Here is a 21,801-nt window from a genome sequence, read left to right as displayed (position 1 = left end):
GGCAACTTATTCAAAAGATACGTTTCAAAAATAAAAGGATAATAGTGTTCGTGGTTCGTCCGGTGTATTCCGGCGCGTCTTTTATTTTTGTGTTGTGTTTTTGCTAGAGCAATGCAGCACAGCTTGACTTCGTCGGTCGCATTTAGCCTCTTGTTTCCCTCCGCTGTGCTTCGCGATGCTCCTCGCAGAGCCTTCCTCAACGACTGTTGTATAGCGGAGAAGAAGGAGAGGCCGTTGCGAGGATTTCCTGGGAGGTGATTCCCGCGCAGGAAGTTTGTTGGGCGCGCTTCCGTTGGCAGGTGGTGGTGGTGGCGGGTCCCGAGCGCGCAATCGCCGCTCCAGGAAGGAAGGGCTGGGCGGCCGCATTCTGACGTTCCTCAGTGTTTGCCCTCTCCTAAAGCTAAACCCTATACGCAGATGTGCATCAGGGAGCGTGGCGGCAAGCCAACTTCTTCCTGCGGCCTCTAGTGAGCGACAAGCGAATCAACGCTGTGCGGGGAGAGATAGAGAAAGAGAGAGGAAAGGCAAGGAGGTCAACCAGACGAGCGTCCGGTTTGCTACCCTACACTGGGGGTGAGGGAACGCTGCGCAGGAGGTAGGTGTACGTATATACCATGGCGAACGCTGTTAATTCTCCGAAGGAAGGGGTAGAAAGACAGCGTTTGAGAGCGCGTTGCGGTGTTGTTCATCCAGTGACGTACTGAGCAACGTTACTAGAGAGTAACGTTGGTACTGAGTGACTCCTCGCTCAACAGCGTGTCACCACTAATGCGAGCGCCGCTGATTTCAGTTAAGCGGCATCGGGTCGCGAATCGATATTTCTATTCGCGGTCTGATGGCAACAAGCTGAAACCAGAGGCACTCGCATTAGTGCACACACGCTATTGCGCGAGTACACATATTTCCATTCTAATAGCACTTCATTCTAAAATACTGCCAGGGAGGTCTATAGTATACAGTCCTCGAAACAACGGTCCAGCGCTCTGATAGTAAGAGCGTTGGCAGTTTCATCACTGAGCCCTTGCTTACTAAGAGCACGCATCGAGCTAGTCGCATGCCGCACGCTGTGTAGAGTAGACGCACTCAAACGCGCCGTATCCACGCAACGCGAGGCAGAACAACATCATTTGTTCGCTTTCCCACGAAACCAAAGCCCTCCCGCACAGCGAGCGAGTCGCGCGGAAACCTCGATCGAGGGGGCGGCATTGAGACGAAAAATAAAAAAAAGTGGGGGTGGTGATGCCACGGGACCCCACTGCACCCTCTCGTCTGCGAGAACTTACCACGGGAACAACACGTTCGCGAGCCTGCCAACCATGAACTCGTTCTCGCCGACGACGTTCGGCCATGCACCGACGCGCTCCAGCGACGGACTCGATGATTTCAAAGGCCCGAGAGAGAGAGAGCTAGTACACCACGACGCCTTCTGTCCAACAGCTCGTACACAGCACGCCGAGCGCAATCACATCGTCGCAAGCTTGGTTGTCTGAAAGGTTGGAAGCAAAGGGCACAGCGGGGAAGAGAGAGGGGGGGGGGGGGGTCGAAGGCTTGGAGGATCGAACGGGGGTCTTGGAGGAAGTACATGGTACATTGTGTATGCGCGTGTGTGTCGGGGGGGGGGGGGGGGGCGGAGGCGCTGGTCGTAACCCGAAGGCCGCTTCAGAGGAGGGACTACTCTCACGCCCTACGCCCTCCGATGAGAGGAGGTCCCCCAGCCGGCTATCCTTCGGGAAATGATCAAACCAATGGCCTGAGAACGACCAGATGTCATTAGCTACGCCAAAGCTACTGAGAGGCGCCTGCCAGCGTTATGGCGCTGTCTCGAAGGGGAGCGGCCTTTATATACATGTAAGCGTGGGGACAACGCGTACGCTTCTCGTTCGGGGGCGGAAATTCGCCGAGCACGAATCATGCGAACCGCGGCGGAATATGATGTCCGCGCCGCACATAATCTCGCATGCGTTATACAACAGCGGGGAGTTGATTGCATCGCGGGACGCGTTCCAATAGCGCACGGACGGACCTTCGTCGCGCTGGGTTCCGGTTGCGCACTCAACGTCGGGAGTTAACGTACGGAATGCCACGACCTGGAGAGTGCCACCAACATCGCCCCATCCCCTCACCTTTTGTTTGTCGACTTATTCCTCTAAATTCGGCTTTGGCCTCATCGGTTTTGTTGTCTGGTCGTCGTCCACAGCGTCGGGGCTCGCTGTAGACGATTTATTAACAAAAATTAACAAACAGAGATGCTGAAACAAAAATATAAGAAAGAACCAACAGATGTGACCGCAGCGCTCCTTGTGTATAAGGAACTATGCAAAAGTTGTTTTCTAAAAATATTTTAAGGATACGTTACCTTTCAGAAATTTCGTGCTTGACTCCTCGCATGCCGCCGAGTCACTCGTCACCATGCTCAGGTACCTGCGAGTGTATATTCTTGCTGCAAAGGCAAATATTTTTTTCCCTTTATTTTCTTTTTTATTAACCTTCCCGTGTGATATACGACAGGAGAAATCATACTGTGCATACATTATCTCATCGATTTAATAAGGAATAGTGCAAACATCACAGTTTAAATCTCGCTTTCCATAAAGCATACAATTCCACTAGAGCAAAGATCGTAAAAGACAGAGAATATACACGTATTTGCTAGCTGAGGTGAACATTGGTGAACGCAAGGTGACGGTATGTCTCGGCGCGCCGTCGACGTTCGGAGGTATTCACCAAATGTTTTAAAGCGACAGCTTTACTAACCGTGTTAATCGAGCCGAGTTTCGACGTCGCCTGCAATTTGACCTTCATTTGACCGCAGCTGCGCCGTAGCCTTGGCAAGGCATAACGTGACTCGCCGCGCCGAGCTCCGCCGCCGCCGCCGACTTGGCGCATGCGCTCTCCGAAGCTGGGTCGCCGCCAGACCACGTGACTCGCCACGCGCCGGGTTAAGAGGAGCGCCGATCTCGCCTAGTCAGTGCGAGCGTGGCCACGGATGCGAGCGAGGCCGGGCCGTCTTCTGTGAGCGTTGCGTAGGAGCGGGAGGCTTTGAGCCGTCGTCGCCAAGCGGCGCCTGACCACACCGCGGATATCGCCCGGCGACCTTCTTCACTGGAGAGGGTCCGAAATGCAACAGGCGTCGCGCCGTCCACATCAATGTAGCGACCGCGTTCGCGCCCTTTCCGTTTGTGCTTCGACGCTGCGCATGTTCGCGGCGTCTCTTTGCATGTCTAGCACTTGCGCTTTCCCTGTGGCACAAGGTGTCGCACCGTCGAAGGATGCGTGTCTACCCAAGCCTAATCACAGTCATGTCTAGCCACCGACCCTACAGCCGTCATACCTGGCTTAACGATCACTATATATCTAAGTATAATAATTACAACTAAATCAAAGGTTAACCAAGTGACACCAAGTCTAAACCAAGCTTTCGCTTTGCACATCCAGGGTTAGCTGAGCTAAGCCGCAGCCAATATTTTTGAAAAAATATATACATTTGACTGGCAAGGAAAAGCGAGGAGCTGGCTGGCAACTGCCACCGGATGGGACACCACGCCGCCCTATACTTTTCAAAAAGGAGGGGACAGAAACATAGGAATGGAAGATAGGAAGAAGGGGACGAAAGAGGAAAGAAATAGCAAGATGACAAACGTCAAATAATAAAGTATAACGCACAGTACCAGTCACACACAGTATGGCCGGTCACTGCAGGTTCACCAGGTGGAAAAAAATATTTACAATTCGGAACTATGGCGCCCAGCTGATGCTCAAACAAACATTCTGCAGTGCTATCTATACAACTGGTGCATATAATTTCAATGCTCTTTTCCCTGTTTTCACGTGGCTGCATGCATAGACTTCTCAACTTATTAATTTCCCGTACAGACCCAGAGAACGACATGACCGCTGATATGACACACTTGCTTCAGGTAAAAAAAAAGGAACGGGAGAAGCAGAATGATTTATTGCCATAATATCAGTGATATACACTAATCTTCACTAGAGGCAGCAACTTCAGTGGGGGTCAGTGATGGTATATTGACACAAGGATGAGGACATTCCACACCACACGAAAGCACGCGCATAGGTGGGCGCCATAAAAGACAAAAGGTGCGTTGGCTCCACCCTCTCTTCTGGTTCGACAATGAAAAAGACACCATCTATTTTGCCCCCTCCGTTACATTATTCTGTTGGATGTGCTGTGTAGATGCTACCGATCGCAGATCGAACACCGTATACACTCACATTACGAAATCCGGCCGAGCTGACTCCTGTTCACGTGCGCATAAGCTGTCGACTTCAAGGACTTGCCACCTGAGCCCGATCCTACATCCAAATGCGTCAGGAGGATGAGTACATCAGCTCCTTCTTCCTCTCTCTCAACCGCACCGACCAAGGTCGTCCTTAACTAGTCGCGAATTCCCACATGTTTCCACGGAAACTGTTACGAGGATGCTGAGGTCGATCACTTTGAGCGCGTCGCCAACTTCAACGGCTAGACTCCAGAGCGCAAGCTCTGGAGTCTAGCCTGGACCCACGAAGACTATATATATAGTCTGGACCCACGAAGACTATATATGCGCAGACATGGTTTGAGAACGATGAGGCGGCCCAGTCATCATGGGACAAATGCCGACGAGAGCTATAATCAGGACATATGCAAGCCTCCATGGCAAAGATCGAGCGAGCAGAATCTATATTTCAGGCGAGGGGTACCGCAGCCGAACGAAAGCATCGCAATGCTTTTGGAAACCCCACATCTTTCAGTCAATATACAGGAGTCGTGCGACACAAGCAGCTCGTTGGGACAGTGCATGCACTGTGTGAGCAGGCATCACATGCTTGTGGCCTTATTGAGACAATCTTATAATCTGCTAAACGGTAGCTTTCTAACTGCATACGTAACGGCCGAATTTGAAATACAAACACGGTCCCATTTGGCGCCGCACATGTTTTGTGCGGCCTTCCTACTATGGGCACTTTCGTCATGAATACGAAGAGTGCTCAACGACAGCACTAACTCAACTCAACTGGGCGCCAACGGTTAGGGAGAATTGCGGCGCCCTGTAAGCGCAACAGATATGGTCTCTGCGGCAAACCGATACTAAAAATGTGGAAAGAAGGCGCCGCCACATCGCATCTGCGAAAGCCGTTCGAGACGTGCGCCTGGTGTTCTGGCAAGGATCGCGACGGCCGGTCGAGAGAGTGACACACTCGACGCCGATGGAAAAGCAAAGAATAGCAAGAGGGGGGGGGGGGGGGGTATTGTCGCGGTGCGAGCGAGCGAGCGCGAGCCCTTCTCCGGGAGGCACTCAGCCTCGACCCATCTTATTCACACTGATCGCGCGGCCGAACTACGCAACAGCGCGGCGCGCGAGTTAAGTGCGTCTTCGCGGCCGAGCGAGTTTACACAAGCGAGAAGCGAAGCGCGATGGGGCGAAGAGCCGATAATCAAAGCCCACGTCTTGTGCGTTGGCGCCTCTTCCGCGGGCGACCGCCGCGTTCTAGAAGGACCGCGCGATGCGAGCGGCGAGATTTATGGGCCGCGGGAGGGGCCGAAGGCGCCGGAGTCTCCGCGCACGCACGCACACACGCACGCCGATAGCTGCCGCTGGCGCACCGTAGAGGACGGGTGTGGAGGGGGGGGGGGGGGGGTGCCCACCCGCATCGGTCCATAAACGGATCTTCCTCGGGTCCTCATTAATCTCCATACACGCACTGCGCGCGCGCGCGCGCGCGCCAGCGTTCTCTGTCTTGACGACGCGCTGCAAAGTCGTCATATTGCGCGCAGGCGGCAGCGGCGGCGAGTCCGGGGATAGAAAAAAAAACCGACGAGGCCGCGGTGGCCCCCGGCCTTTCTTATTGTTATGGATATTAATGACGCCGATGAGAGGACGACCTTTCGCATCTCGTGTGTGTGTGTGTGGGAGGGGGTGCCGTATATACGTCCGTACGTGGCTCCCTTGCGCACTCCGGCTGTACGTCGTGAGAGCGAGCGGGAGACGCGAGAAACGCGCCTCCCCGGGGGTCGCATAACGCCGCGCGACGGCTCGGATGACGCGACGCGACGCTATATACTTTAGCGAGGCGCCGGCGTCACCTAGGCGTTAAGCAGATTGGAGATGAACGCAAACGAGGAAGCCCGGTGCTTTCCGGCGGGCCCCGCGAAAACGTCTACCGCGGTTGAAAAATTCGTCGTCCTCTTTCGCTCGCGCACGGTCCCCCATCATGAAGGGCGTCGTGGCTTGTCGTGTTATGGGCTCCTTATTACATAGCACGGCCATAATGCTCTCCGGAGACGCGTCCCGAATGGATGGCGAGGCGGGCGAGTTTGCGCACTATATTAAGGTAGCCGTAAATGCACCCGATGCAGCACATTTGGAGGACTCCAAGGCCACGGCTCGATGCGTTTTCATCAAGCCGTCGTGCCAAGACAATCGAGTTCGTGTGACATACTCGTAAGGCGAAAGGTATCCCAAAGTGCCAAAGGCGGGAGTGATCGCACACTATCGACAGTAAGCGTTCTACCGAAACCGCGGCAATAAAGCGCAAAAGCACACGTGATAGAGAACTTACGAAAGTAACAAAATACTACACGATAAAAGGCATTGATACAATCTATACACATATACCTCATATCTGTATCATTGTGCCTTCAGCAAGATGACTCAGCCGATAAGCAGCGCTTGTGCGCGTCTTTTATTGTGCCGTTCATTGCTTTCTTGCTATGGAGTTCTCAGGGTGGGAAAATCGCGCGGCACTTCACGCAAGGTATTCCGACGACTTCGATCGCATGACTTACTCACTATGAGTTGTGAGAAGAACATACTTACCTATATTCGTGTGTATTGTACGCAACAGACGGACGACGTTAAGAAATATGCCGCCTACTTAAATGTCATGTACACATTTCACCCCTTCGACACGAACAAAGTATTCATCATCATCATCATCATCATTAGCAACATCATAATTTTGTACCACCATCATCAATCTCCTCACCATTGATTCCTATTTATCATTTCGCTCGTGCTAGACGAGTGTGCCATGCTTGCAAATCTTCCGAATCTCGTTCCGCCGACCACGATACGGCGCTCGCTCATGCATCGACCGTGGCCTGTTATTTTGACCCGACGATAAGAAAAGCGAGACCTGCTGCAAACACGCGGAAGGCGTGCACAACTCCAAACATGTCACCACGACTAGCTAGTGGCACGCGGGCGCGCCGCCCGGTCTCGGCAGAGCCGCAGAAGCATCAATATTTGACCAGCGGGTCGGCGAACTTCCGCCGCTGTCGCACCACTTTCGTTGGACTGCACGGAGACGGTGGAATCTGACCGGGGCCGCCTGTGGACTCTGTGGAACGTGGAGATAGGCTCGAGTCCTCGTCGCTGACGGTTATTGCACCCTCTGTTATCATGCCCGCTGTAATTATTACTATTTTATCATAGCGATCGCGTTATCGCATTCGTGTTCGTGCCTTCCCATAATTCCATATCTACTAAGAAAAAAAAAGTTAGTCAATTGAATTCTGGGATTTTACGCGCCAAAACCAAGTATTGATCATGAGGCATGCCATAGTGGGGTACTTCGAATTAATTCTGATCGCCAGAATATATTTGCACCCTTAAGGGTGCTGGTTCGTCCCAATGTTAACACCCTTAACTTTCTGGTTATCAGAAAATCTATGGTACACGACATCGAGTTACACCTGCGAAAAGCTCAAACTACACCTGCGGTGAGAAGAGCCGAAGTTGAAAACTGTGTAATAATTCTGACCGCTGGACGCGCATATGAAATCTATAACACGAGAGCTATATATAGAGCCACGGCCGCTGGAAACCTTTCTTCTTTATCCAGCGGCCGTGATAGAGCAATAGATGCAGTTTTCGTGTGATCTGCCGCAGCTATTACTATAGGTCTAGTTGTTTAAAGAAAACCGATTTCGCCAAAACAGAAAACTTGACCAACGATTCGATATCAGGCATTTACGGTGACAGCCATGTACGCTTCATAGTGTTAAAAACCGATGAGAGTCTCGAAATGTTTAGCGTGATATATATATGTTTTCAGCATTACTCACATAGACATATGACACGGGTTGCATATGAATTCCGACGGCATTTCTGTGGAGAAAAGAACGAAAAGAATGCCCCGTAAGTATACCATAACTAATAACGCACCTTGCATGACTATCACATATGTGAGCTTCGCTGAATGATAAGATATGTTATGCATCATAGAAGGACACGGTCTAGACACTATTGTGGAGTACTCCGGAATAATTTTCGCCACCTAGTGTTCTTAATCGCGCATCAGAAGCAGCTATAGATGCAAGTATTTTCTATTCCACCCCCTGCAGCCACCGTTGCTCCGAATCGAAACAGCATGCGCGTGCTGAACAGCATATATCGCCATAGCCACTAAGCCTCTGCAGCGGGTCTTAAGTGTTAATTAAAAATGCAACGGCAAATTATGAAAATACATGCGAATTCTCAGAGAAGGATTGATGGCCTATAGTGATACCTTGTCCAATGCCAACGGTAAGAAGGTTCGGTAAGGCTGCGGAAACACTATTATATGCGCAGTCGCATATAATAGGTTTACGATTAACTCGCGCGCATATAGTTCGACCGAACGCCTGCAACGCAGGTTAATGGCTGGCACCGATAGCGTATACGAAAGTCCTTCATATATACGCCATACCAAAACCGCAATGGCTCTGGCCGCTCGATCGGTTATACCAGCGTGCGTTCTCCATTGCAGCCGTGAAGTATAAAACTGTGGCATGCGCAGCGAGTTTTATACGTCTGCCGTCCCAGTTTCCTCGGCGAGCCTTCTTTTCAATTTCATCGGTGTCCGGACTGTTCAGTACTTCCAACATGGTTTCCATTATTGCTGACTCCTACGTGACAGCTCACGGCTCCCTATACGATCATTCTTTTCTTTCCAGCGTCAGCACTGAGAGGACCAAGATCCCGCTGTTGACGCAGGCCGCATTCTTACAATATTTGCTGTCCGGCGCGACAGAAAGCGCAGTAATGCATTAAAGAAGAAAAAACAAACAGAAGAATTGAATTAACAGGAGTGAAATGCACTCAATGGAAGGAGCGCGAAGCAAGAAAAAGAGTGGGGTACACCATGAAAGCCACACGTCTGTTAACAACAGCCGAAATAAAAATGAAGTAACTGTACGTTCGAGATAGGGAGCTCCGAAAGGAACGGCGTACGTGTCTCGATTGTGCGAACTCGACGAGCCGCAGACGTACAAAAGCAGACGACGCAATGGACGACCAAAACAGACGACCGAAGCAGACGACCGACCATGCGCTGCAGGCCAGCAGGGGGATATCTGTCGTTTCGACGTTTGGCGAAGGTTCCCGCTGCTGCGGTGATCGCCCGCCCCGGCTGTTTGGTTTCTGTCCCTCAGTGGCCGCTGTTTCCGCTGCCCTCTTCGTGTATGCTCTTCTGTTCCTTTCTGACTTCACGCCGGTCCTCCTTTGCCCATTCCCCACTCTTCCCTATATCTTCCCGTTGGCTCGCGTGTTTTCGCTGCATCAGGAGCCGCGCTGCTGATGCTCGCGACAAAGAAAGAGCGGCTTGCGCAGGGGATCTTCGCCGAGTAGCCCGTAAATTTGCGTCAGTGTTTTTCCAGCCCCCGGCCCGCCGTCCGCGATCCTTCTATGGCTTTTCCCCGCCGACTGCTTGTTTTGATTGGTGCTTATATATCCTGCCGTCACTGGAGCGATACCAGGCCCGGGTTGCGGGGTACTGATATTTATATTTGTCCCTCTCCGTCACGCTCTCTCTATCTGCTCCCTCCGACATCGTCCTGACCGGCTTGGATTCTTTCAAGCCGACACCGAGCGGTGGCTTTGTGGCGGCTTCTGTCAGCTTCTTTTTTTTTTTTTTCCGGCTGCTCTAGAGTGCTGCTGTGCAAGCGAGAAAAGGAACGCTTCCCCTGCGGTCGCCGTTGAAGAAAAGACCCAAACGTAGTACACTAATGAACGCTTGCAACTGACAAGACATCGAAGATGCGGCAAGCGTTCGAATGACCTTATATGGTCCCCTGCTGCACGATGAGAAGGCTGTCATAAACCAAGAACGATTCATTTCTGAAGGGCGTGGCTGCACAACGCATTCGGAACGGCGTTGTAATATCGATGACACCGTTTACTCAACCTATGGAGCAGCCGATGACAGAACAGATAAATGAGAGATGTTGTCCATATATACGTACCGACAGTACTGCCCTTGACGAAGTTTGCAGAGAATAAGACCACAGTGCCAGACGAGCGGTCGGACGTAGAGGAGCGCAAACGGGACATCGCTCGACAAACAACTCCACAGATGGCAAAACTGACGTGCCCCACGCTTCTTTCCGGTTCATGAAAAATGCGATTCAATTTCCCGCCATACACGCTTCGTTGTACGGCACGCTGCCGTTATCTGGACGACGAGCAAGAACTGGCCTTTCTTCGAGCCAGTCGACATGCGAAAGAATTTAAGAACTCTTAAATAATACATCTTAAATTAAAATAAATCTTAAACAATAAATGTCTCAGCAAACTTTGCTACGAGATTTATAAGCAACGGACGCAGGTGAATGGGTAGCAGTCACAAGAGTTCTGCCAAGGATAGCAGCCACAAGCTCATAGCGGTGGCGATGCTGATGAGGCGCAGGCTACTCTTCTTCGTTACAATATATATATATATATATATATATATATATATATATATATATATATATATATATATATATATATATATATATACCGTCAGCCTGGCTACGCCCATTGCAGGCTCCCATACTTCTCCAACTACCGCGGTCATGTGATAATTGTGGCCATGTTGTCCCTGCAAACTTCTTAATCTCATCCGCCCACCTAACTTTCTGTTGCCCCCTGCTACGCTTCTCTTCCCTTGGAATCCAGTCCGTAACCCTTAATGACCATCGGTTATGGTCCCTCCTCATTACATGTCCTGTCCATGCCCAGTTCTCTTTCTTCATTTCAACTAAGGTGTCATTAACTCGCGTTTGTTCCCTCACCCACTCTGCTCTCTTCTTATCCCTCAACGTTATGCCTATCATTCCTCCTTCCATAGCTCGTTGCGTCGTCCTCAATATTATATATGGAGGTCAGCTCCCTATCGGAATATTTACAGGTGCTCTCTATGCTGGCCCATGCACGGCAAAACTGCCGAATAAAATCAGTTTCGCACTTTCCGCAAAAATTGGAGAGCTTACGCCGAAATTTTCACCTACCTGCGTCGTAACGGACATTGCGTCATTTCTGGCAAACCCAGTTCAGCCTAGCTCCGCGCGCCTATTTGTGGGCAAATTAGGTGTAACGGAACGAAACTGGAACCGCATTCACAAGGCTGTTGGTTCGCAAACGCCGCTTGGCACTCAGCGGCCGACTTCGCTAATATGCCCCCTACCGTGGCTAACTGGCATCCGCTCTTACGAACAGTTGCGACGCAATAACTTTTTTTTTGTTTTGCGTGAATACAGGATCCGCATTAACGACAAAAGAACTGTTCGTGCAACGAAATGCCATCGAATCACCACGATGGATTTATGATTAACGAACGCCTCCAGCCAAGGGCAAAGACCACTTCCGAGCGAAAGAGCTCGGCTTCTGCGTTTTTTTGGCCCCTGAGTGCAGGACGATGTCGAGTCACCATAAGAGCAGCCAACTTTCTGCCGCACGGCGCTGCATTTTGCCTCGGCCAGCTTTTCTCTCTGGCTTCGTTGTCGTTGAGTCATTTTCTTTCTCTATGGTTGAGTGTCCCGCAGACGTTAGCCGGCCTCCAGCTGCGCAAACTTCCGCCAGGAATGCGTGCAAGAATCGCGTGCGTTATCGGTCACTCACTGGGCATGCCCGTGCATGACGACCCGGGCAGCTGCACGTCTGGCCGGGGCCGCGAAGCACCGCGCACTCTACGTGTTGTCGCGCTTGTCTCTTTTCCTGAGCACCGAAAAAGTGATAACGTGACGAAAGAAGCTGTTTGGGCGGCCAGCAGCATTTCGCTCGCTTTCGACTCCGCCGTGGCGTGCACGATACCCTGTGCTGTCACCAAGCGTTGCTTTGCACAAAATGCGTGCTTCTCGTATACAAACTGCAATTAGCCAGTTCGCCACGCTGTAATATATAACGCGTGCGTGCGGGACGACATTAACCCGTGCTTTATGCGTCCGCACTTGTCATGCGTTCTCGAGGGATACTACGGAATATGCGTAAACTTATACGCGGCAGCACGTTCGATTTGCGCCCGTTAGATTTACTAGGACTTTAGTGCAGCGCTGATGGTGCTTTGAGAGCAACGAAGGGGGCTCTTAGCCTTTCTTAAAGGAACCGGGCCCGTGCCCATAAAAACACTCTTACGTTATAGACTCGTTTTTCAGAGAAAATTCTAGCCAATCCTGACGCTCGGCGAATTATTAGAAAAGGCGCGACCGGCCAACAACAAAGGACGCTTACAAAAAAAAAAAAAGGCTACGTAAATTCAGCTCCTGGTCTCGACCACGCAGATACTCCATAGTTGCTTCTTATTAGTCAGGCATTCGTGCCTTTTAGTCAGCCTCTTTGACAGAGATTCTTTGTATTTTATTTCTGTCAAAAGAAACATTCATTCATTCATTCATTCATTCATTATGTGTGCATGCGTATGTTGCACGCGTGGTACTATATATATGAATGCGTCATATGCTATGTCAGTCTCGTCAACTAGGGTAGCATGGAAGACGCATAGCCAGGCAAACATCTTAAGCATACAATAACTCACATTTATCTCTAGTCTCGCCTTCAAATAAGAAGCGTTGCAATGCAGAAATCAAGCTTCTCGAACAGGGTGTGAACTTGGCCGAGTTCGTCGTTCGTATTCCAGCTCGCAAATGCGCGCTGCGTACACGACGAAAACGACAATAAAACTTCTGTAACACACGAGTAATATATTAACAGCGCGGCACACGCATCGCCGTCGCAGAGTCAGTCATGCGCGACGCTTCGGCATGCCGTCCCATAAGTCAGCGCGTCGCCATCTTAACGGTCTGCCTTCGAGAAACTTTTTTCACGAAGCGGTGACAAGCAAAAGCAGTCCGAAACTGCGCATCTAATTGGGAGCGTATCACGCATGTAGGCGTTGTAGAGTTCGAGTTAACGCTTTCCCCAACGCGGCGCCGATGCAGACACAGGCCAACGCACACGCGTATCGAAGCTGCAGAGCGAGCACGGGATCGCCGAATCAAGTCCCGGCGGAGGATGATCTAGTCGAGGGAAGGTGGACGAGGGAGGAGGTCGCCATCTCGCCTCCTCCGGACACAATCGATGAAGAGCTCGTAAATTGTGGGCCGGCGCTAATTAAGGTCGGCGGTGCGACGAGAGACAACGCGTCGCGATCCGCGTTACCCCTCCCGGCGGAGAACACCGCAACGCGTGCCGCATTCGCTGGCACTTGGCTAATTACAGCTGTCGCGCGGAGAGAGAGAAAGACACGGGATCCGATCGAGTGGCGTGGGGCGGTGGGAGAGGGGGGGGAGGGGTGGCGAAGTGCTGGCGACAGCGCTGCAGGTCGACCTTCCTCCCTCCTGCAGCTGACTTGCACAGACCGATAGTCCGCGCGGCCAACTTCTCTGCGCGCGCCCCGCCGGACTTGGCGGCGGCGGCGAACGGAGCGTAAATGATCGGAACGGTGTCGAGACCACCGCTGCACGCGTGGCCGGCTAACGGTCTGCCTGCCCCCGACCCGAAGAGACTGGGAGTGCTGGTGCAAGCCGGTGATCGCGAGTGTTAGTAGTCAGTCTTCACGGAACGAGGCGTAAGGAGAGAGAGAGAGAGAGAGAGAGAGAGAGAGATGTACAAAAGAAACAAGGAAATGGGCAGAGCGGAACCTCTTGTAGGGGACACTGGCTACTATATTGGAAGAAAGAGTACCGGTGCAGCCAGTAGTTTATGAACTCGAACTTCATAAACAGTGGAACGCGTTTTTAACGAACAGCCGCAAAACATACATATAGTTCGACATATCAGGTGACTTGATATAGGCAAAACCACCGATAATGAACTTGCGCAAGACTTTTGTGATGCACGCGTTACACACGGATTTGTTGTCCCCAGTGGGAAAAAAGGAGCCCGTGAAGAATCCGTTTCTTGAAAGCAAGACAACGCGCAGTAGCCAGTAATTTTTTGCCTGTGCTTTGAACTATTTCTCAGCGTTATATAGGGCTGTCGACGCGCGAGATGGCTAGAGCGGACCTGTCCCAAGTCCACTTCCGTCAATGTTGACCGTGCACCGCCGATACACGTCAACACCGCAGAAGTGCGTCCTGAAGCATTGGGCGTGACGGCTCTTCACCAGGCAGCGCAAGCCCCAAGTTCGATAGTTCGATATATCCGATGTTCAGTTCGTTATGAGGGTGCTACTTTAGACGCGCACCGGTTAGTGAGTTTCGCGTGTTCTACGTAGACAATAATTCGCTCCATCTTAGTTCGTGACATCCGGGTTCAACTGTACTTGACAACAACAGGAGACAAACGAAAATGTTTCACAATTATGCAACGCCAAGCCAATTAGTGCAATTTCTGCATGAGGAGGGCCACCACGATTTCTTTTAAAATAATAAATAACTATGCCGCAATGCAAGCTTCACGAAAAAAAAAAACGACGCTTTGCAACTATGACTACATTACCTTGCATCACCTACGAGGGACATAGAAGGACATGTATGACCAAGTACACTAACACTATACGAAGGTGGCAAACTGACGTTTGACCGTACTAGCATGCACATATATGTGTTGCGTACATATTTGCGTGGCTCTGTATTTCTCTACATAAATATTGTGAAGGCGGCTGCTCACGTTTATTTATATATGGGAGATAGTTCACCGAAGGTAACGAAACGAGAGGCTCGCAAGGCAGTCCACCTTTGTTCTCTTCTTTAACCCTCCGCAGCGGGTATATCAATATGTATACGTATAAGAATGTGCATAACGGCAAGATAACGTTGATAGTACCGGTGTGCTGAGACACATATGTAAGCCCAGACAGAGAACGCGTCTAACCGATAACGATTCGCGGTCTTTCCGTAGGTAGCAGCATGTGACTCTTTATAGGAAAGTAATTGAAGTGAAAAGTGCATGCAGCGCTGTCTCTCGCTGTGAGGACACCTCAAGAGCACACGATCATTCCACATGCGCGCTTCGAGGAGCAATCAAAGCTTTTGTGTGCATCTTGCTTTCTTTTGCTATGCCCTCTTATGATATCAGCCAGTGTCACTTTGGCGAACATTATGTCTCTTAGCGATCAGCCGCTTTCGCATGACCTGCGGTGCTTGAACGGCACTCAGTAAATGCAAGGACACCTAAGCACTTGATATTTGCTGTTAATGCGAAAACATTAATGTCCAATTGAACGCCGCTGAACGGTCGTTCGAGTTACGAACTTCTCGCGGATAAGCGTGCGTTGAGACGTTGAGATAAGCGAGCGCGTTGAGACGCTTCGTGCTTTCTGATTTGGCCTTGCCGAGGCATAGTTAGAACGCAGGTGAAAGCTGCCGCAGACAATTAACGCGCGGATAAACACGGGCTTCCGAGAGCGATAGCGAGAGTGACGTGGCGTCGCGGCGACGCCCTCTCCCCACATGCGATGTAGCTGTTCCCTATCGCAGCAGCTGTTCCCTATCACAGCAGCTGTTCCCTATCGTCTGCTCTGCTGCGTCGACGCCCGAGCCAGCGTCACGAACACGCGCTCATGACGTGGCGTCGCATGCAGCCGATGGGGAAGGGAAGTTGGGTGCCGTTTCACTGCTACAGACACCGCCGGGTTTTTTCGCTCAATGGTAAATTTGACGCTTTCGCATCAAGAAAAGGAGCTAATGCTGTCGTCTATATCACGCACAAGTTATGTGCCAGAAAACTACATTTCTTCTGCGCAGACACATTTACCTTCGGGTGGACTCTTTGAACGCGACTCTCCCACACGCACGCGCCATGCATACACGAGCCACCTCGATGCTGATGAACTGTCCGGGAACAAGAAATCGTCGGTTCTCTTAGCGACTGTGCAGTGGACGGCGTACTGCGAGAGCTCCCCGAGGAAATTGCGAAGTCATTCCCGCAGCAATCACAAGGCGTCGCGCCTCGGCGTCATCCACGGCGCGACGAGAGAGGATCCCCTGAAGTGTTGCTCGGCCGGCGACAAGGGGGCGAGCCTTATTAACTTAGCGGCTCGGTGTCGCTTGCTTCTACAGCCGGCCACACGACATCGCCGCGGCTGATTTGATTCCGGCTCCTCCAGCGCCAGATGCGCGTCCCAATCGCCCTCGTATAAGCCCGGCCGCCGTGGGCTGCAGCTTGGAGACGCGACGACGCGTCTCTGCGACGGAGCGACTTAGCTGGCGTGAGTCATCAACGGTGACGTCGTATAAGTTGTTTTGCATGGCTGGCAGCCGGAGACTCGAGGCGCTCTTGATTACTCTTGACGTCGGTGTCGCTCGAGTTTGCTGTTGAGGGCAACTGTCGCAGGGTCAGAATAACGTACAGTATACCATTGCACCGTGGTTATGATGGCGTGAGAACATCGAGTACTAAGAGAGACCTCATAGACCGGAGGTGTGTCCTTTGTGGATAGGAAATATTGAGTTTTTTTGTTATAACTGCGTCAGTTCATCACGTGGCATAGAAGTGAGAAGAAAAAAAAATTAACGCTTAGAGTGACGTGGCACCTCCCAAGTGACATCGCACTCCCGTCTGCAGGAGGACGGAATGGCGTGGGCGACGTGTCGGGCGATGAATTTCTTGTCCGCAGTAACGCAGCTAACATGGCGCCGAAAAGCGAGCTGCATAAGAAGCTGCGGATCAGGAAGCCGATATTCTATACTTTAAATTAGGAGGGGAAAAATGGAGCTCGACCGGGCATGTTGTCCGTAATGGCTAGTGTAGATAACCTGTGGTCTATCAGAGCAACAGAATAGCTAGGTGCTAAAAGAAGGTGAACGCACTCGATGACGCCAGAGAATCAGCCGGTGTTATGAAATTAGGAAATTTGCAGGCATAACTTGGAATTAGCTAGCGCGAGATAGGGGAGATTGCTGGGAGACGCCTTCGTCCCGCAGTGGACATCAATGAGGCTGACGATGATGACGCGAAACTACGATGTGCCTACTGGAGAGGGCTGTGTCCAAAGATGCGCCATTTCACACTGCTTCATCATAACAAAAAATGGCTGTGGCTTAGCTAAGGTTAAGCCCAGGATGCGAAGCATACTAGCCTTTATTTTAGTTGTTGAACCACTGTTTAGCCTGGTGAACTGCTGTTGCTTTACTATATTTCCTTCGGCTAGACGAAGAAACAACTCATGCAGGCGAGCGCACGAGCTGAGACCCGGCTATGCAGCTACGCGGCCGCAAGCGAGCGCACGAGTTGAGCCTCCGCTTTTGCAGCTGTTATGACGTCATATGGTACCTACGCGGCCGCGCGCGGCGCAGCAAAGAAAAGCGTGGTTGTGCGGCTAGTATGCTTCGCATAATATACAATATTTCGGTTCAATACACAATTCGCTCGGTTCCCTTCGCGACCTGATTTCCCACGACCGGACCTCCGCCATACGTTCCTTCTTCCGTCCGCCATTTTTTTTTTTTTTCCTGTATAGTATGTCCATTCCTCAGCTCTGCGAACGCGCTCCCAAACGGTCGCGTTCCGCATGCACGCAGACGACGGGACCACCTGGTTTTCGGCGTACCGCCCACTTCCCCTTAAACACACACGTCGCGTCGCCTCATATGCATAATGGACGAGACGTTAGCGCCAAGTTGCGCCCCGTGCTGGCGAGGCTCGGCCAATGCCGAGACGCCGCGGCGCATGTGAGAGTTTGTCCGAACGCGAATGTCGGCCGAATCATGAGGGAGGCATAACTTAGCGGCTCGGTGCAGGACCAGACAGAAAGATAAAAAAACACGAGAGCGATGGGCGTGAGTTTTTTCCGAGAGGACAGATGCGGCCTTATCTGGAAATCGTCGAATGCTCTTTCATGGCCGCGTTCACGCGATGAGACCTGCATGCAGTGCTCACCGGACTGAGTCGTCCGAGCGTTTCTGCTGCATTTCCACGGAAGTTTCTCGGTAAGCCTGCGATTAGTATGTGCACGTGGAGAAGCTGAGTACGAACACAACGTATAAGCGGGACGGAAACACAGATGTTCCCTCTGCAACGCCTAGACCTTTCCTAATGCGCGCCTGGTGCACGATTGCTGCCAACACAAAGGTACAGCACTGGGACACGGCATTATCTTCGATCTCGCCAGGGGCCGAGCCGGGATTCGATTAGTTTCCTCTGTTTTTAAGCTCTTTATGCGTTTTCTACTTCACTGATTTTACAGACAACGTGTTATTATGATTAAACGAAGTAACTGTTCGCACCAGCTGCATCCACGCTTGCTTCAGAGGGGCACGGGCACTTGCGATTACGCACGCATAGTTTGGCACCGTGCATGAGAGGCCTAAGCACATCGGTACAGGAGACACGCCGTGAATTGGCAAACTCGGAGAAGTGGTCGATGGGGAGAGTGGTAGAACACGAGAGCGCTGCAAGACGCTGGGTCAGGCCGCACAGCACTCTGCTAAAAGCGTCTCAGTGCTACGAACAGGGAATATCGCGAGGAAAGAAGCCAAGCCGAGAAAAAAAAAAAGAGGAGCTGTGCGGCTGCTTTTCGCCCAGCTATACCACAGCATTGTCTGCAAGGCTGCTCCGATCTCCATTGTCAAATCTGTCGAGATCAACGCACACCCGCACTTTCTCGTAGAATTTAAATAAGGCCAGCCTGGTCCCAGTCTTTGTCAACGGTCCGATCTCGTAATCTCAACGTTTCTTTAGGAAGTATTAAATTCCCTTGAATGGCAATTCCGTTGAAGGGCTCGTAGGCATTTCACGTCCATCTAGAATGTCCATCTAGGGATGAAGTTGGGGGGGGGGGGTGCGGGGAGGGGGTAGAGGGCGATGCTTGGCGGGCATCGCTCTCTCTCTCGAGCTTAATTTTCTCCAGTTGACTCAGTCACGCCGCGTATCCGTCTTTTGTCTCACCCGAAGCCCGCCTAACGTTGCAGGGGCGTGCAGCAGCCAGTTCCGCGAAGCGCGTTGCACGATGCAGCCGTAGCCGCAGTATACGGAACCTCGCACGCGCAAAGCTTTATGGCTCCCCTCCCGCCTGCCTGCGGCCGCAGCGACGACGCTGCCGCAATAATTGTCCGACCTGCCTCCCCATCCGCCCGAACCTCGACATGCGCGTGTGCTCACACACCAGCGCGCCCGCCGCCGCCGCCTTCCTTCCTTCGTCCGTGAGTGACGTCCAGGGCGGAGTTACGGCCTCCGGTGTGTCTCGGGCGAAGCCCGTTGTTGCACCGCACGCTCGACTCGCTATGCTCGAGCCGCTTGCCACGCAGCAGCCTTCGGGACCGGCGTGTTTGCCCAGCTCCGCACGGCTGCCTCCTGCCACGACAGCTCGCCCTTGGCTCGTTGCCCGTCTCGCCCGAATCCAGAAGAAACGCTAGACGAACAAGAAGCGCGCGCAAAGAAACTGAGCGCGGCCGCGTGGTACACCGATAGCGTGCGCGCGCCCTCGAAGAGAACAACTGCTTTCGCGTCTATACGCCACGCAAGTCGCTCGCCGCCGCCGCCGTTTGGGGGCCACACCCGAATCCGCAGCGCGCGCGTGCCTGTCTTCTTTGCTCGGAAGTTCTTCGTTCCGGGCGGGCAGGCGCTGCCCCTGTTGCCTGTGTTGCGCGTCTCTCCGATACTCGCTCGCCTTGCCTTTTCCCGAAGCGTATACGCGCGGCATTCTCGGCTTCCTTTATTCTTTTGTCCCCGGCGGACAGTTGGGAGTGGGTGGAATGCGGCACGCTTAATTTGCGGGGCGGAACGCGCGTGGCCCGACCTGGGCCGCGTGTAGCGGAGAGAAGACAGGCTAGCTTGTTGCTGGAGGGCCCCGTGGATTGTGTTGCTTTCTCTCGCCCACATCTTCCGATTCCTCACCGCCCCTTCGAAGACGAGAGCATCCGAAGATGCTCGAATGCGCTAAGGAACCGTGCTTTGCTACTCTTACTCTCTTTCTTTTCCTTTTTCTGAGCGCTCCGATTAAGCGCGATGTGCGCGGAAGCCTGCGTAGCTCTGGCTGTAGGTGCTGCGTGGCTTCCTTTGACGGCGTGACAGCCGTAAGGATGGCCTCCGTCGGTGTTCATCAAGTCGCGAAAGGCTCGACGGAACGGAGTTTTCAGCGCGAGTGTCTTCCGACATTGTGGATAGCGAGCATGTAGGACACACAATATGTTTTACAGGGATCTTCCAGCTGCATTCGTGGCTGTTTGTTTGGTTGGTTTTTGTTTGCTTCTTTGTATGTGCACTTGTTTCCGTCCGCATATGTGAGTGAGTGAGTGAGTGAGTGAGTGAGTGAGTGAGTGAGTGAGTGAGTGAGTGAGTGAGTGAGTGAGTGAGTGAGTGAGTGAGTGAGTGAGTGAGTGAGTGAGTGAGTGAGTGAGTGAGTGAGTGAGTGAGTGAGTGAGTGAGTGAGTGAGTGAGTGAGCGAGCGAGCTCATCAGCCTACCGTCAGTGGGTCGGTCGACTATTCTGTTGGTTATCTTGTACATCAGCATGTTTATCATAGTGTAATAACGTTCCAGGTATTTCCAAGTATGTTGGGAATACTTGCTGCTACAAAGCATTTCCAACATACTTGGTAGCACCCAACAGAACACGCTGCAGAGGTGGGCTTCTCCCCATAAGCATTGTTATGGTGGCAAAGCAAGCTTTAACAAACGTTCTTGATATATATATATATATATATATATATATAGTGTGTGTGTGTGTGTGTGTGTGTGTGTAAGCAGCACTACACTCGTGCAGACACCTTAAGATGCAGTCCAGGATCACGTACTATATCACTGCAAGCACGTGCATCATGAATGAGAACTGTCAATGCCACCTTCAGGCACGAACATAAGTTTTGTGCTCCTGGAAAGTAACTCACGATAGCTTCGCTAAAGTGGCCTTCTTCAATTTATGGTCTGTGTTACGGCTGCCTCTGTATTTTGCTCGATTAACTGAAGACATGTCCACACCCGAATCCCGGCGAAACAGCGGATTGTATGTCACAATTGCTTTTTGTTCCTTTTTTTTTTTTTTTTGGTCACGAGACATTACGCTTCCAGACGGGTCCCACGAGGCGTCGCGTCACCGTTGTTAGATATCGAGGCTAAAGTCGATCAACGCTTATTCATCAACTTAGATGCACATCTCTGCATTTGCTTTACAGCAGTCTTGCAGAGCATACATAAATATGCGAGAGACATTCGGTGGCGCGCACCTGTACAAGGTCGTGTCGCTGGTTCTGCCCGCCACTGTGCAGCGTCACGTGAAATTAAAAAAAAGCTCCCGCCCGCTAACGCAGTTTTGCAAATTAGCCAATCTAGCGAGTTTCCAGAGGCAAACACCGCTCGCGTAGCTACCAACAGGAAAGGACTGCCGCGCACCTCGTCGTTCGCTCTTCTTGCGGTCCCCGCAAGCAGGTTCCTCCGCGCAATCTGTCTGTCAGCGCCGAATCTCTTGATGCATTTCCGTGTCCGCGCAGACTTACGTTTACACCTTTCCGTCGCCAGCGCGATTGACATGACCTCCGGGTGCACCTCGAGGCCCCGGAAAGGGGGGGTGGCAAAACTACCCAACGCGAGACAGCGGCCGTCACTCAGGCGCGCGTCGCATTAACCTGCGAGGTGAATGGCCCAACTGCAGATGTGGCGCGATGGTGGGGGCGCGCTCATCA

At 52.0% G+C, this 21,801-nt stretch overlaps 1 long non-coding RNA gene across 3 annotated transcripts in view; it reads right to left on the bottom strand.

The window, feature by feature from the left end:
• Window positions 1–21,801, bottom strand: part of LOC139060085 (uncharacterized) — a 427,207-nt gene that overhangs the window by 133,509 nt on the left and 271,897 nt on the right. For all 3 annotated transcript variants that reach the window (XR_011514601.1, XR_011514603.1, XR_011514602.1), the window contains exon 3: window positions 2,357–2,421. This is a non-coding gene — a long non-coding RNA (uncharacterized lncRNA). The remainder of the gene's footprint in view (window positions 1–2,356; window positions 2,422–21,801) is intronic.

The sequence above is a fragment of the Dermacentor albipictus genome, chromosome 5 (genome assembly GCF_038994185.2).
Source record: "Dermacentor albipictus isolate Rhodes 1998 colony chromosome 5, USDA_Dalb.pri_finalv2, whole genome shotgun sequence".
Lineage (NCBI taxonomy): Eukaryota > Metazoa > Arthropoda > Arachnida > Ixodida > Ixodidae > Dermacentor > Dermacentor albipictus.
The sequence above is the reverse complement of the archived record's forward strand: the minus strand, read 5'-3'. Positions and strand labels throughout refer to the sequence as shown.